Here is a 17,232-nt window from a genome sequence, read left to right as displayed (position 1 = left end):
CCCTCTGCCTCGTTTTTAAAGCCCTGCATGGACTTGGGCCCAGTTCTTTGCAAGCCAAGTTTGCCTGGTATACCCCAACCAGAGCACTTCGGTCTGCTACGGCTTGTCTTGTGAAAGTGCCTAGATTTAAGAAAGCTAGGGCCGGGGGGCAGATCTTTCGGAGTTGCTGCCGCTAAACTCTGGAATAGTCTGCCCTTGGACATCCGCCAAACGGAAGAACTTCTTCTTTTTAGGAAACGTGTCAAAACGTGGCTGTTTCCGAAGGGTTAGCTTGATGGCCACCTTTTGCTCTGCCTCTCTCTCGTGCTTTCCTCCTCGCGAAGTCTCAGCGCCAGAATGCCTGTAAGGTGATAGCTGCGCTATATAAATATTTTAAATAATAAAATAAATAAAAGATACAGAATCTTTGGTAAAAAAATCATTTTAACTACATTACATCTCCCCATAAGGGTTAAATGTAAATTATTAATCCGTCGTGCCTCAGAGTTAATTTTACTTAATAGAGGGGCTAAATTAATCTCTACAATCTCCTCTGGTTTTGCACTTATCTCAATCCCCAGGTATCTTGCCTTGCCAATCATCCGTGAGTCTGTCAAGTTAATTTTCTCATTACAAATTATTTGTGTTTTGGGGTCATTAAGATGATATCCTGAGATCTTGCCAAATTTAGTTGTCAATCTCTGAATTTCTGCTAAGGCAATCTGTGGGGAATCAGTCAATATGGCAAGGTCATCCGCATACCCAAGGATTTTAGTATCCCCTCCTTTGGATCTACCCGGTTGAATCAAAATATTAGAAACACATTTTTTAATTAGAGGATCGATATAGATGGCAAATAATAAGGGGAAGCAAGGGGAGCCCTGCCCAGTACCTCTTAAAATGGTAATTATACCGGACTGATTACCCATGACAGAAATTTGAGCGGTAGGCTGTTGATACATGCTCCGAATAGCACAGATATAACTATCACTTAGACCATAATGTCGCAAAACTGCCCATAAAAAAGGCCAGGAGACCCTATCGAAAGCTTTCTCCGCATCCAGCAGAATTAGAGCCATAGGGTCTCCTGAAACCTTGGTGAAATCAAAAAGAGCAATAGTGCTCTTCCGGGGACAAACCTGTGTTGTTGTGGCGATACTAGCTTCTTAATCACACCGGAGAGCCGATTAGCAAGAATCTTAGCATACATTTTTATGTCACTATTTATAAGCGTGATGGGCCGATAAGATCCCGTGTCAGTAGGATTCTTGCCCTTTTTTTAAAAAGTCAACAATTCTGGCTCTTTGCCATGATTCCAGGGGCTTCTCCCCCCTTTGCACCCTGCGAAACAGCTCCAACATGACAGGATTAAGTTGTTGCCGAAATGTTTTGTACAACTCACCCGGTATAAAGTCCGGACCTACCGCTTTGCCCACCGGAAGAGAATCGATCGCTTGCCAGAGCTCATCTATTCTAATTTCAGCATCCAAAATTCCCATCTCCTCTGTAGAGAGGGCATCAACCTCTATTTCTTTTAAATATTCCTGTATCTCAGCCTGTAAAATCTCGTTATCAAGAATATCCTCGTGATATAATTTTTGATAGTATTTTTGAAAAGCTAAGCGATGGCCCCCTCCTCTGTCACTAACCCGCATCCGGATCCAGGATAGCATTAATCCGAAGGTCCAAGTATCCGGTTTATTTCTACAGATTGGCATCGTGACCTCAAGCACGAGCGGATTATGATCCGACATAACTCTCGGGAACCTGAAGATTCTAAAACCAGCTAAAAGAACAGAGGAGATGAAAAAATAATCAAGCCTAGAACAAGTCTTGTGAGTGGCTGAAAAAAAAGTATACCCCGGGTCCTTCTGCTTCAATGCTGCCCATACATCAATCAACCCATGTAACTACATAAAATATCTCATGGCCTGATAAACTTTGGGTTTTCTTCCTACATAAGGCACCCTAGAATGATTCAGCCATTCACAACCCAAATTTATATTAAAATCCCCACATACAATAAGTGGTGATGGCCAGCCAACCAGCTCCAAACTCAGCCACTTATATAATTCAGGGTCGTCAAGTATAGGGCCATAGATTGAACATAAAGTGACATTTTTATCTAAAAATCTACCATGTACTATAACCCATCGGCCGAGACTATCCACCGAAGATCGAATGACACTCATCTTCTCCCTTCGTGCCAAGATTGCCACTCCTTTAGTTTTAGCCTCCAATCTAGTCCAAGAAACTAATTGATACCCGTCAAAATCCAGAAGTTTATGCCGGCTAGCCTCGATGTGTGTTTCCTGAAGACAGATAATGTCTGCCCGCAGGAAGCGCAGATCTTCTCTAACCCGACGCCGTTTTACAGGGTCATTTAATCCACATATATTAATGGTGGCTATTCGGATATTAGCCATACTTCCTACCACATGTCCCCAGCAAGAAAAAACCGACTAGAAAAAAGAAAAAAGGCAAAAAAACATCCAAACTCTTACAGCAATCTAGATTCATTTTTGTTGTTTCCAAAAGTAGCACAAACCCTGAACGTACCTCCTCCCACAGCTCCTCCCCCACCCTAGTACGCCCTCCCCCCACCCTAGCCTGAACCCAGCCCCCAACCCAAAAACAGGCAAAATAGGTCACCAGACCCATATGATGCCTCCCACTTCTCGAGTGCCCGAAGGTCACTCCCTGTCTAAAGGTCCAACCTAGAAAAAAAATGGAGTAAAAAAGGAGAGCCAAAAGGAGTAAATAAACACTTAAACATCGGCATATAGTGGATACACCAAACCATATACTCAAAACGAAATCTCAGAACACAGTTGCCACCCTAACCCAGCCCAAAAAATCACCTCAGGCCTCAAACATCAATCATCAATTATCTGGAAGTTCGTGGAGGTACTCCTCGGCCTGTATTTCTGAAATGAACACCCGGATCTTGCCCTTAAAGATGACCTTTAATCGTGCAGGATTCATTAAAAACACCTCACAGCCCTTCTTTTGGAATGGAGTTATCAGGAGGCGCAATCGCCACCTGCGTTCCACAGTTACGTGGCAAAAATCCGGGCGGACAAAAAATACATGTCCCTCTGCCGATCGCTTAGCCTCAGGACGGGCTTTCTCGAAGATGGCTTGACGTAACAAAAAATTACCCCAAAAAATCAAAATGGCCCTTGGTTTGGCTCCGGGGTCAGGGTTTTTTTTCAGCATAAGAGGAAAGCGATGAACTCTTTGGATCTCGGTTTCCCAGGACCAATGAGAGAGCTCAGGGAATGCGGCTTGAAACAGCTTAATAACAAAGCCTCTAATATCCTGGCCCTCGACTTTTTCCTCGATCCCGAGGAGGCGGAGATTGTTCCGACGTAGCCTATTTTCAGAGTCCTCGAGCTTCCACATTATATCAGCTAACTTATCATCATTAGCTGTTGTTTTGTTGACAGTATTCTGAAGCCCAGACTCAAGCTCAACAATCCTCTCTTCCAAGGCCACAGTTCTGGCGATAACTTCTGAACAAGCCTCAGTGTTCTTCCTTATGGCCCCCTGTATCTTCATCGTCGCCAATTGTGCCCTCTTGTGCTCTTGTCTTGCCTCGCTTTGGATAGATTTGAGCATCTCGTATATCAGGCTATTGGATGAATGAGATTCCCCCCCAGATCCCTTCTGATCTGCTCCTCGTGACCTTAAGCCTCCTGAGCCGGTTAAGCTTATCGCAGCCTGTGAATAGTCCCATTGAAGGTTATTGCTGGTCTCAGACCCATCACTATGCGAGAGAGTTAGCCTAGCCTTACTATGGCTATGTCGGAATGTGTTTCTTTTTAGAGTGTCGGCTGTTTTAGGGGGGCTACCATCCTCCTTATCTGAGGTGAAGCTACCGCTCTCGGAGTTTGCCGTAAATTCGATATCCGAGTCCTCATCCGGGGAAAGAAGCTATCACCATCAAGGGGGTCTGCTGCCCTGGGAATTCCTTTACCCTTATTCTCCTCAACTACTGTGATACAGGAGGGAATAGTACCCTGATGTGGTTGCCCACCGAAAAAGTTTATAGCCGCAGCCCCAATAATGGACCCCTCCGTCTCTTCAGCATTCAAAGTCTCTTTTACCTCAAGTCCAGAGTTCAAGTTCCCCCCAGCCTCTATTTTCTGTAGCCCGGTTGCACACTGATCCCTGATGAAATCCTTAGAGCCACCACTGCCATGGGAATTTAACACCGTCACTTGAATAGGGGATTTACCAACAGGTATCTTCGCTTCGATCTTGCCAGAAAACATAGAAGGGACAGTAGCTGCTTTCACCAGTCCTGCCCTCTCCTGAACGGTTGAAATATCCCCTGGTACAACTGCCATAGTCCCTGCTGTCCCCTGATCTTTAGCGCCTGCAATGTCATTCTCCTTGGGGCCGGAGGAGGGAGGAAGTTTCCCTTTCATTAGCCCTGCTTTCTTTGCACTCACCGCCATAGCATGGGGGCCAGTCTTTTCAAGTTTCTCCTGTTTCCCCGGCCTCTCCGTTTTCTCTCCCGCGGGTGGTTGTTTCTTTAATCCGATAGCTGGAGTTTCCCCCGCGGATTTTACCACAGTGACGGGACCGTTCCCGTTTCCATTTTTCCTCGGCGTCATCGGGGCATGCAGGGAGACGGCTGCCTCGGTAGAATTCCTCTGAGCTTTTTCCGCTAGCCACGCCTGCCAAGCTCCCAGGTGTTCGTGGCTTCGAAGAATGGTGAATGCGAGCCGGGCAGACCGCAACCACAGCCTCTGAATCTCCCACTCCCGCGGCATTAACTTAATCTCCTTTTGCTGACCGTCTGACTGTCCTGGGTCTCGTTTTTTCCGACTACCGCTATTACCGTAGCAGCCTTTGTCCACCAGCGACTCCTTGACAACTCCTTAACCGCTCCAAACCATCCGTACTCTCAGGTAAGACAGGGGGAGATGCTCACTCGATTCAAGCGGCCGCCATCTTGCCCATCAAGCAGCGGGGCTCTCAATCTACACTCTTTCTTCCAATGCCCTAATTTGCCGCAATTAAAACAGGGGTATTTCTTCTTCAACTCATGAATATTTCTTACTAATTTAGGTTTTCCGAAACTACCTTTTGGTTTTATCTGATTTGTATCGGCTCCTCTATTATCCAATTGTACTGCTTGTTCTGCCACTTTCACTTGTGCCCACATAGCTTTTTCTTTTAATTTCTTTTGCATCGATTTCCTCACTACAATATTTGGCTTTCCTCAAAACATCATCTACACTGCTCGATTGCCATCCTATCAAGTTATGCCTCATCATATCTCCAATTTCCGGCCTCAATTCATGCACAAACCGATATATAAAATGGCTCATGTCCTTTTCGCCCAGTTCTTCATACCCACTGTACTGTTTAAATACCAACAACAATCTCTCATAAAATGAATGTACAGATTCTTTTTTTGGCTCTTGTGTGGTTCTGTCTATTTTAACCCAGTCAGTTTCTTTTGGGGGAATTTTATTTTTCAGAAACACAATCACTTGCTCATATATTCTCATTACATCTGGTGACGGAGCTCCTGTTACTTTATCTCTGGGATACTCCTCTCTCGGCCAATCTACAGATATCTTACATTCAGTCCACAGATCTGCTGGCACAACTATGTCAAATAATCTATCTAAATCAACCCACAGTACTTTTGAAACCTTTAGAAATCGGTCTACCTGTCGATACCATTCCACTGGTTTCTCTCTCAGCCTAGGAAAATCATTTGTGAATGACAATATATCTTGTCTGCTCCAAGGAACATGTACATATCCTCCTCCAGGTATCTCTCTCATGGGGAACTCAGTTGTCACTGCCTCCTTTTCCCTGATTGGAAAAGCTAATGTGGATTTATCACTATTTTCTTCTTTCTTCTTTGCCCACTTAACACACCATTTACTCACATCTCCCCATTTTCGCAACAGCACAATCAACTCTTTTATTTGTGCTAACCTTCCAGCAGTATTCATGTTCTCAATGTCTTTTTCTGCAAAATCTACTCTGTATGATCTCTGCAATGATTTAAATTTGGAAAATTCCACTCCTAATTCATTTGCTAATTCCTCCAATTGATCATACACCGTTTTGGCCTTCTATATTATGCTTTTACACATGAACATAAGTTCATCATCCTAGTACGTTTTTAGTCTGTCTGTTCCAATGGTTCCAATAATCAATTCCTCCATGTCTACTTTTAGTTTTGCTACATCCAGCACTTTTCATTCATGCTCTTTTAATTTTAAAGTTTTAATCCACTCACTAAATTCCTGGTCTGAAGGTCCGACAGGGGTTTGCGTTGAATCTATTTTCTCTATACTCCTTTCTGGTGTGGCAGAATCAGATTCTGCTCCGGTTGCATATTTATATGATAAACTCTGATTAAAAGTCAAGTCAGGCGGGTTTACAGTGCCCACTCGTTTAACTGCTGACAAGTCTGGGTAAATATTTCTGTTCAATTTTTGCAAGCCTAGCTGTAATGGGATTGTTAAACTCAGTTCTTTTACTCTCTGGTTTTCAAACACTGGAATTACAGGTCCTATGGTTACTGGAACTGTCACTGCTTCTATGTTTTTAGTAAGCTCTTGTATCTTTACGGTCAATTGATTGGTAGTTCGTATATACTCTGCAGTATTGGTTTGTTCCTCAACTCGTCTTTCTGCACTATTTACACTTTCTCGTACATTACTCTGTTGAGGGGTACTGGTAAGTCTTGACTCTGTTATAGAGGTATTTGGGTTGTATCTCACTTCTACTCTTCTGGCACATCTTTAAAATTCAAATATTGTTTTGGAGTTTCATTATTTCCCTCATCTGCCGATGGAGCATTCGGTGTAATCCATAAAGGACCTGGCTGATACGGGGGCGGTCTCCTATTTAATATCTCTTCTAATACAGCATTCTCCGATTCACTGTCACCATAATTTTGCCTCTCCTTTTCTATGTTTTTCTTCTTTTTTGTGCATTTTCTCCCATCAAAATCATCCATTAATCTAACAGGATCCAATCCATCGCACATGTTCGCATCTCTCCATCTGCGCAATCTGGTCTCATGTGTCTCACCCCATAAGCCATTGAATCTACTTTGTGGTCTTACATGTTGACTCAACCGTTCGCTTTCTATATCATGCATCTCATCTTCCCATTCAACCAATGCCTCAAATTGAGTGGGTCTCGGTCTTGGCTCAAGCTGCATCATTCTGTCCCTCAAATTTCTCAAAACTGCCAGGTCGAAAGATCCTCCTTCTGGAAAAGCTAACACACCATCATCTTTGGTATACCTTACCCAATTCTCCAACCAAACGCACGTATGGTAACCATATTTTGACAACATATAAGAAGAAGGTGTCTTCGGCGGAGGAATTATTTTTCCCTCTCTCGTGACTACCTCTTTGTCTTTTACAAACATATTTTTCAACTTTTTAAACCATGAAGGTTTCTTCTTGTCTCCTTCACAATAATAATAAGCCATTTTCAGTAAATTTTCTGCCTCTCAAAAGATCGCGTATTACTCTGTTGCTGTCCCGTAACACCAACCTATCACAGCGCGGTGCACACTAACGTACCAATTAGAACAAGATACGTCCCTGTAGTGCTCAACCAATAGCTTCCGCTTCTTTCCGTGGTGCACCAATCAGCCCTTTCCCCGTCTTGGTCACAAGGACCAATCCCTGCACGACACTTTTGACGTCACCGCGCTCCGGCTTCTGCAGCGCTGACTGACCCCTCCTTTACAGGATTTTTCAAGAAGCCGTATTTACAAGATATTTTACAAAATCAGTTAGTAACTTACACAAAACAATACCATTCGCCTGTTTCGCTAAATAAAGTGATAGAATTTTCTTAATCACACAAGTATTCTGTATGTGGAGTAGACAACGCTTACTTCCACCCTCTACCTTACCCTTCTGTCAGGCAATAACGAACCCATATCTCTTAGGAATAAGACACATACAGAGACTTCAATAATCATTAAAGTCTAATCCAGAGTTTCACAAGAACGCATATTGCTATTTCATTTACACACATTCACACCGAAATCCCTATTCATTCATACAATAATTCTGTATTCCCAGTAGGCAGTGCTTACCTCTACGCTACCACAGAATTTTTCTGTCGTTAGTAAAGTGTCACATCCACTTTACCCTTCTTTCAAGCTCGGGTTAAGTCCTACTACTCTCCCAGCAATAAGTTTTAGGCAGGATACGCAATGATCCCTATACTTGAAGGCTAAGATTTTATAGACTGTCCTCGTTATACATTTATCCTTTCACACTTAGTATCCCTAAACAGTGATATACGACGATACCACCGCAGTATACAATACTACTTTTTTGAAACAGACCAATGCACTGTGCGACTTTACTCTCCACACTTCCTCTGCCTGCAGACAGAGGCACTAGCTTCACATAACACTTGGAAGCCTTTTCTGGACTACATATAACGTGATACGGACTCAACAGATGTTAGTCATAATTCTATACATCAAACTCTATATAGTGCTTTATACATAACCCTAGCTAATTTCCATAGCAACCACTACTCTGCTACCAAGCTAATAACTGATGCAGCACTACTCCAAAAATAATCTCTGAAACCATTTCACTTATCCCTGCAACACCGGATCACACAGAGCTACTCATGTACACTTCCTCTTCATTCTAGGAATCAGTGAATCTAATGGAAAGCTGCTGTATCGTTTAGCGAGATGTCTAATTTAAACTTATGTTACACTATTTACATCTGCAGTTTTTTAGAATTTTACCTTGGTTTTGTCATCGGGAAATATAAGTTTATACATATCGCCATATGGGTCGACGGGTCTGCTAGTACGAAATTAGGCGTAGGAAGACTCAAGACCAGCTTAAATTTCCATTTTTTATCTAATTTTATTCAAGCAGATTAACATGTCTAAAACTTCTCTTCTTTATTTATTTATTTTCAAAAATTGACATTTAAACGAACATTTGGTTCAAAACAGTTAATAGCATTTATTTAGAAAAATATCAGAAATAAAACATTTAGAAGTTTAGGTTCAGAACGCAAGTTTTAGCAAAGATTAATAGTTCTATAAGTCCAATTTTCCCTAACATCCCTAACCAGAGTACTTAACTAAAGGGCATTTGCTGAAAAGAAAAGTCAAAGTATCCCAAAGTTCTTACGTGTCCAAATCAATCAGCAGACCAACAGCATGCCAGCAAGAAATTGAAGAGCGAACATTTTCTTGACAAAAATCAGCACTTTTTATACCCTTTTTACTAGCTCTATCTAGCTAAAAGAGTAACGTTGGAAAAAAGTCTAGTCCTCATTGGTCAATTTATGGTTGGATGAGCCTAACCTCATCGATAAATTATATTTTTTCTTCCTGTGAGGCATTTTTTAGTGTTCCCATTGTTTCAACAGTCCGGCCTAGTCAAGTTCTTCAATTTGCAACGTTATACGATTTTCCCTCGTTCAGAACCATTGCTCTCAGCACTTGGCAGCCACCTAGACTTCCAGGCCACCGCAACCTTGAACTGTCTTCTGCACAGGCACAGGCAGCTCGCATTTATTCTTGTCAGTCGTTAATGCGCATGCGTCTTGTTTTTCGCTGTCAAAGCAGGCCAGTGGCTCCATTTTGTTTGGGCCTCACGAGCCAGAATGAGAACTATCATAGAAACAAACACGAATAAACATTAATTTTGAGAACAATAGCCCATTCTGTTTATCTCCCCCCTTTCTAAGGTTTTCCCATTAGTCATTACCTAGCAAAAAGCTACATATATGCATACTATGTTTACTTTTGGCCCTGATTTCAGCCAGACATACATGGACATACATGGACAAAAACACATTTATGCTTCATTCCATTATTTTAAAGCAGCATATTAATACAGAACATGACAAAATTACAGTTAGTAAATTATGATTGCAACACAAGCTAGAATTAATTTCCCACGTGTTGATGTGTGCGTGACAATTTATTCTAAGTTGATTAGTCCATGCAGCACTCCATTAGTTCAGATTACACGCTATTGAAGTGTGGCTTCACAAGGGGTACACAAAATTTATTTTCTCCACCTTGCTCCATCAGTATCCCTACCAATCCGCATTTATTTCCCTTTCCACTGCCCCTTTAGCCCCTCTCTTGTGCCCTGCCTGTCGTAAAATGTAGTTTAACATTATATGCCAGGGTGATTGTTGGAAAATCTGAAACTCCCCCCAATCTTACTGACCAATCTAAACCTCTGGCTATAAGATTGGTACATTCCAAAGATCTCTTGCAAAATCTAAATATTTCTCTGATGATTTCCATTTTCTGTCCATATTAATCCATCTTGTCTTATGTTTTGCTACCAACATGTTTTACAATTCTTGTGTGGGCCTTCTTCAGGGCAAATCAATGATAATGTCTGCAGTAGTGTGACTGAAATAACTACACATCAATCCTGCTCTGTCAGTGAACACTCCATACATATAGAACCTTGGCCTTCCACAGTAAGCTTCTATTGCTGTTCATGCCTTGTGATCTTTAATAAAAATAACTGCTTTACATGAGCACTGGTTGCATTACACAATGACAAATTAATTTTTTAGAGGCACAGGAAGATAAGGTGATTTGCCCAGAATCACAGGATGTTGGACTGACGCCGAAACCCAACCCAAAGCCCCCACATCCAAAGGTGGCAGCTCTGGCCATTATGCTACATCCTCACCCATTACCCCCAATCTTAGATATACATGCTGCTCACAGCTGCGCACCCCTCACACCGCCCACTAGTCACAGCTTCTTACTGTGCCACTTAACGTTCATTTGTCAGCCGTGCCTATCATATTTCACAGTGCCCATGAGCGCCTGTTTCTAGCACTGCCCATCACCAACGGCTTCTCACGACATCCACCCCTTTCTTCTTTTTACTAAGGTCACTAGTGAGGACTCCTCACACTTCTCACTATCAATGTCTTCCCACAATGCCCACCTCTTCACCCTCTTTTCACAGTCTACTAGTGAGCCCTCCTCACTCTGCCCCTCAGCCACTGCAAGCTCCTCACACTGCCAGCCACTGTAGGCTCCTCACACTGCCAGCCACTGCAAGCTCCTCACATTACCAACCAGTGCAAGATCCTCACCCTGCCAAACACTGCAAGCTCTTCACACTGCCAACCAATGCAAGCTCCTAACAAGGCCAACCAATGCAAGCTCCTAACAGAGCCAACCACTGCAAGCTCCTCACACTGCTGCAAGCTCGTCACACTGCCACCCACTGCAAGCTCCTCACACTGCCAAACACTGCAAGCTCGTCGCACTGCCACCCACTGCAAGCCCCTCACACTGCCAAACACTGCAAGCTCTTCACACTGCCAACCAATGCAAGCTCCTAACACGGCCAACCAATGCAAGCTCCTCACACTGCTGCAAGTTCATCACACTGCCACCCACTGCAAGCTCCTCACACTGCCAAACACTGCAAGCTCGTCACACTGCCACCCACTGCAAGCTCCTCACACTGCCAACCAATGCAAGCTCCTAACACGGCCAACCAATGCAAGCTCCTCACACTGCTGCAAGCTCGTCACACTGCCAAACACTGCAAGCTCGTCACACTGCCACCCACTGCAAGCTCCTCACACTGCCAAACACTGCAAGCTCTTCACACTGCCAACCAATGCAAGCTCCTAACACGGCCAACCAATGCAAGCTCCTCACACTGCTGCAAGCTTGTCACACTGCCACCCACTGCAAGCTCCTCACACTGCCAAACACTGCAAACTCGTCACACTCCCACCCACTGCAAGCTCCTCACACTGCCAAACACTGCAAGCTCTTCACACTGCCAACCAATGGAAGCTCCTAACACGGCTAACTAATGCCACTCCTCACACTGCTGCAAGCTCATCACACTTCCACCCACTGCAAGCTCCACACACTGCCCCTGCCTCTTGTCAACACTTCCAACCTCGGCAAGTTCCTCACACTGCCAACCACTGCAAGCTCCTCGCACTGTCAGCCACTGCAAGCTCTCACACTGCCAACCACTGCAAGCTCTTCACACCACCCTGCCTGCTTCTCACACTGCCATCCACTGCAAGCTCCTCACACCACCCTGCCTGCTTCTCACACTGCCAACCACTGCAAGATCCTGACACTGCCAACCACTACAATCTCCCCCCAGTGCCAACCATTGCAAGCTCTTCACACTGCCAACCAACGTACGCTCCTCACACTGCCCCTGTCTGCTCCTCACACTGCCATCCACCGCAAGCTCCTCACTGCCAACCACTGCAAGCTCCTCACTGCCAACCACTACACTGCTGCACACTCCTCACACTGCCAGCCACTGCAAGCTCCTCACACCACCCTGCCTGCTTCTCACACTGCCAAACACTGCAAGATCCTGACACTGCCAACCACTACAATCTCCTCGCAGTGCCAACCATTGAAAGCTCCTCTCACTGCCAACCAACGTACGCTCCTCACACTGCCCCTGCCTGCTCCTTACACTGCCATCCACTGCAAGCTCCTCTCTGCCAACCACTACAAGCTCCTCACATTGCCAATCAATGCATTCTCCCACAGGGATCACCACTGTGAGTTGCTCACACCAGGTACTGAGTGGTGATGTCTCATTACCCTGCAAACTTGTACCAGTTTCTAAGACAGCCCAGAGGTACCGGCTACTCATACTGCCCACCAGTGCCAAATCTTCTAACGTGTCTAGACCAAACTAGGGCCCTACGTGCCACGTTTCGGCCAGTTCTCTTTTCTTTATAGATGTATTTATATATTTAATATTTATGGTCAGTGCCCAGAGCTAGACACTTTTGCCAACCTACCAGATACCGGCCTAAACATAGTAAAGAAACGGCACTACCGGCAGTCACGGAGCAGCTACGGTCTGCTATGATGAGGGCACCACCTCGGCACGGATCCTGCTGGATCCCAGTGCGGCCTTCGATATGGTCTCCCATCGGATATTGCTATATCGAGGTCAACGGCAAGGCCTTGGCCTGGTTTGTATACTTTCTGACCGATCGGTCCTTCCAGGTCTCTGCCCCCCCCCTACGCCTCCAATGTCTATTCTCTCGGCTGTGGTGTTCCTCATGGATCTGCCCTGAGTCCCACTCTATTTAACATTTATATCCGCCCCCTAGCCCTGCTGGCTAAAGCCCGGAACATGGCTATGGTATCATACGCTGATGATACCCAAATGGTATTTACTTTGTCCAGCAATACTAAACAAGATCAGGCGAAATTCCAAGGCGACCTTACGGCCATCTCTGAATGGATGACCAATAACTATTTGCAACTGAATTCTGAAAAATCAGAAGTGCAGTTAAGAATTTGGCAGTGTTGATGGACAGCACCCTTTCATTCGAACTGCAGGCTAAAACTGTGGCAGGTACCTGTTTTGGTCTTCTGCGGGCCTAAAACCCGTTCTGGGGCTATTCGATGCATCCACCCGACAGATGATTGTTCAATCCACCGTGCTGTCACGTTTGGACTATTGCAATGGGTTTCTGCTTAGCGCCAGCAAAGCTGTGACGAAAAGGCTTTAACGGGCTCAGAATGCGGCTGCCCATACGGTTTTCGCACTACCTAAACATTGTCATGCCTCTGACCTCCTTCGATGGCTCCACTGGTTACCTATAGAACAGGGAGTTCACTTCAAGACTTTATGTACCACACATAAGATCCTGCATGGCCTGAGTCCGCAAATCTTGAGCGATGTACACCCCGGCTCGGGCCCTGCGCTCTGTGCACCTAAATCTGGCTTGTGTCTCGCGGGTGCGCTTTACCAGAGCCGGAGGGCACTCTTTTAGGGAATTGGCCTCCGCCCTCTGGAATACCATCCCGCTTGCTGCCCATGACATGCAAGACCACTGGGCTTTCAGGAAACTGAGCAAGACATGGCTCTTTTCCAATCTCTAGCCTACTTCCTCTCAGTTCGCCTCTACCCTGGCTTAGCGCTGGGATGCACCATTGCTGGGGCAGCCATGCGCTATAAATGCTGATAACATAACATACCACCAAAGAGCTCCTGTTCAATACTCTCTGTTATGTAGAAACCCTGCATATTGTGCAAAACTCACCCTCAACTAGAAAACATTCACTTGTGCAACACTCACCCTCATCTAGAATACCTGGAAAAGTACTTCTTTCTGTGCCAAGATTGGTCTAGTCTTGGTGCTGTATGCAGGATCACCGATGTGCACCACTTTTCTGCAACCAGAGGTCCTCCGACACAACATTCTTCATCTACTGGGCACGTGTTGTATGGAAGTGAGGAGACTTTACAAAGAAGTAGGAATACGATGGAGATTAGAGAGTGACTGCAATACGGTTGGGTTTCCACCATAATAGCAAAGAAAGAAATTGTGGTGTCAAAACATGGAGACCCAAACACCAAATATTTTGAAGGTGAGTATGTATAGGTAAGCATATGTTTACTATGCTTAACTTCACATATATTTTTCTTGACAGTATATATCTTGAAGTAATATACATAATACCATCACAAAATAAAATGATGGACAGAGTGTTAAAACTTTTCAAACACTCACCCCCCATTACAAACCCAGGTTTAACTGCCCGGACTGCCATTCCAGGTCCTCCCTGGAGTAGAAACAAGCATCCTATGGCTGGTTTCCAGGTATCAACCCTCATCAGCCAGGCTATCTTGAATCCAGTAACATAGCGAGCAAGTGACCCATGTCTGTGTATACTCTTTTTTTTTTGTTAAACATTTTTATTTGCATTTTGTGTAGAACTGAACAATACAGTCATGCATCTAGCAACACTCTTCCCACTAATTCCGCACCCGCCCCCCCTAATGAACACATTAGTAATAAGCAGCACATCACAAATTCGTAAAATTAGACTGTACCCCAAGATTCCATCCCTCCATTCCCCCAACCATCCCCGCCCGCCCTCTCCCATATGAATCCTCAGCGCTTCGGCACGTTCAATCATCCCCCAATCCTCCATCCAGACCATGGTAGTGTCTCCATTTAGACCAAATTTTTCTAAACTTCCTTGGGAACCCCCTGGATTTGTAGGTGACCCTCTCAGCCGCCATGTAGAGGTCTAGCCCTCGCCTCCATTCCACTATGACAGGCGGAGTCGGGGATCCCCACCTCCTTGCAATGTCCCTTTTGGCCACCACCAGGGCGAGGACCAGGAAAATTATAAGAGGGCGTGGCAAATCTACATCATTGGACATTCCCAGTAAGGCCAGCTTCGGCTCTTGTGTCAGCGAGGCTCCCAGGACCTCCCGTAATTCTGAGAAAACATGGGACCAATACATTTGTATCACTGTGCAGGACCATAGTGTATGATAGAAACCACCCTCAGCCCTTTGGCATCTAAGACATCTGTCGCTCTCCATTTTGCCCATTTTATGTAACCGCACCCTATCATAATATGTCCTATGCAGTATATTATATTGAATAAGGCGCAGCCTCAATTTTATCGCTACTTCTCTGGGGTGCATTAACACAAACTCCCAATCCAGATCTTCCAGTGGTCCTACCTCACCCTCCCATGTTGCCCTGAGCTTCGCAAGGTCCCCCAGCATGTTATTGGTTAGTGTTTTGTATGTAAGTGAGACTGCTTTCCCCTGAATCCTCTCTTGTAGATGCCGCCCTTCCAGTGGAGCATACTCCGATAGTCCTAACAGTTGTATTTGTTGCGCTTTCCACGCGTGGCGGAACTGGGTGTACTTAAAGAACTGAGAGTTTTGCAGGCCATAGTCAGCTCTCATGTTCTGGAAGGACTTCAGTTCCCCTTTAGCTATAACGTCCCCGATTATGGAGATACCAATATCGTCCCAGCGCTTGAAACCTTTTAGTTTGTGTAGCTCACGTAGCCATGTACAGTGCCAGAGTGGTGTCTGGCGAGTGGGGGTCTTGTCCCACCCCGTGCGTTTCATGGCCTTGTTCCAGGCGCGTAGTGTCGTGAGGGTGGCCGGGAGCAGTTTGTGTCTTGTGGACCCTCCATAAAGGTAGTGCATCAGGTTGTGTGTGGACAGGGTATGTCGTTCTAGGGCATAGGTCGGGTGGTCTGCCGGTAGGTGTAGCCATTCATTAATCGGGGTCAAATGTTCCGCCCAATAATAGGCTTCTAGATTTGGTAGTGAGATCCCTCCACTATATTGATGTCTCTGAAGTGTGGCAAGCGCTATCCTAGGTTGTTTGCCTAGCCAAAGAAATGTCCGGAGATCCGCGTGTATCTTGTGTATTAATGGGTCCGGGAGGGAATAATATTCGTTCTGTAGGGCGTATAGGTATTTGGGAAGGATAATCATTGTATATAGAGCCGCTCGCCCTAAAAGCGTGAGTGGCAGGCGTCGCCACCTTTCCATATCCGCAGTTGCGTTGAGTGAGACCCTATCTACATTCTTCTGAAGAGAGAGTGCCTTGTCCAGGGTAAGCTAGATCCCTAGGTATTGAAATCCCTCAGTAGTAGTTATTAATTGTTGGGGCAGCGTCGTCCACCCCCCTCCCCCGGGTCATACAGGACCGGTTTATGCCAATTAATCGTATATCCGGAAAGTGCCCCATAATTTCTCAACTCCCGAAAGAGCTCTGGGATGGACGACTCCGGTTCGGTGATGTATAGGAGGACATCGTCTGCATACAGGGACAGCTTCTCTTGAGCCGCATCCACGTCCGTTATGCTGAATCCAGGAATTGTCGGGTTTTGGCGGACCCTGGCCGCCATGATTTCGATGGTGAGTGTGAAGAGGAGGGGTGAGAGAGGGCATCCCTGTCGGGTCCCTCTCCATATCTGAAATTCCCGGGATAGACTCCCGTTTACTCTTACCCTGGCTCTCGGTGCAGTGTAGAGGAGGCGAACCCAGGCCTGGAATTTGGGGCCAAAACCAAATTTTTCTACCACACCTTCCAGAAATGGCCAGTGCACCGCATCAAAGGCCTTTTCTGCATCGAGGGAGAGGAACCAGTGCGGTGCCTCCCTATCACGCACCTCTTGAAGCCAGTTGTGTGCACGTCTGAGATTGAATTTTGTGGCCCTGTCTGGGAGGAAGCCGGTCTGATCTAGGTGGATCAGATCCGGTATTACCAATCGTAGCCGGGTCGCGAGGACCGTCGCCAGGATTTTCACCTCGGTATTGAGGAAAAATATTGGCCTGTAGGATAAGCATTCTTCTCTCGGTTTTCCCTCCTTGTAGATTGGAACGATTACCGCCTCGGAGAGGTCAGCGGGGAGCCCCCCTCCTGGTAGGCCCTTAAGAAGAGGTTCCTTAA

The sequence above is a fragment of the Lissotriton helveticus genome, chromosome 1_1 (genome assembly GCF_964261635.1).
Source record: "Lissotriton helveticus chromosome 1_1, aLisHel1.1, whole genome shotgun sequence".
Taxonomy (NCBI): domain Eukaryota; kingdom Metazoa; phylum Chordata; class Amphibia; order Caudata; family Salamandridae; genus Lissotriton; species Lissotriton helveticus.
This window is presented reverse-complemented; position numbering follows the sequence as displayed.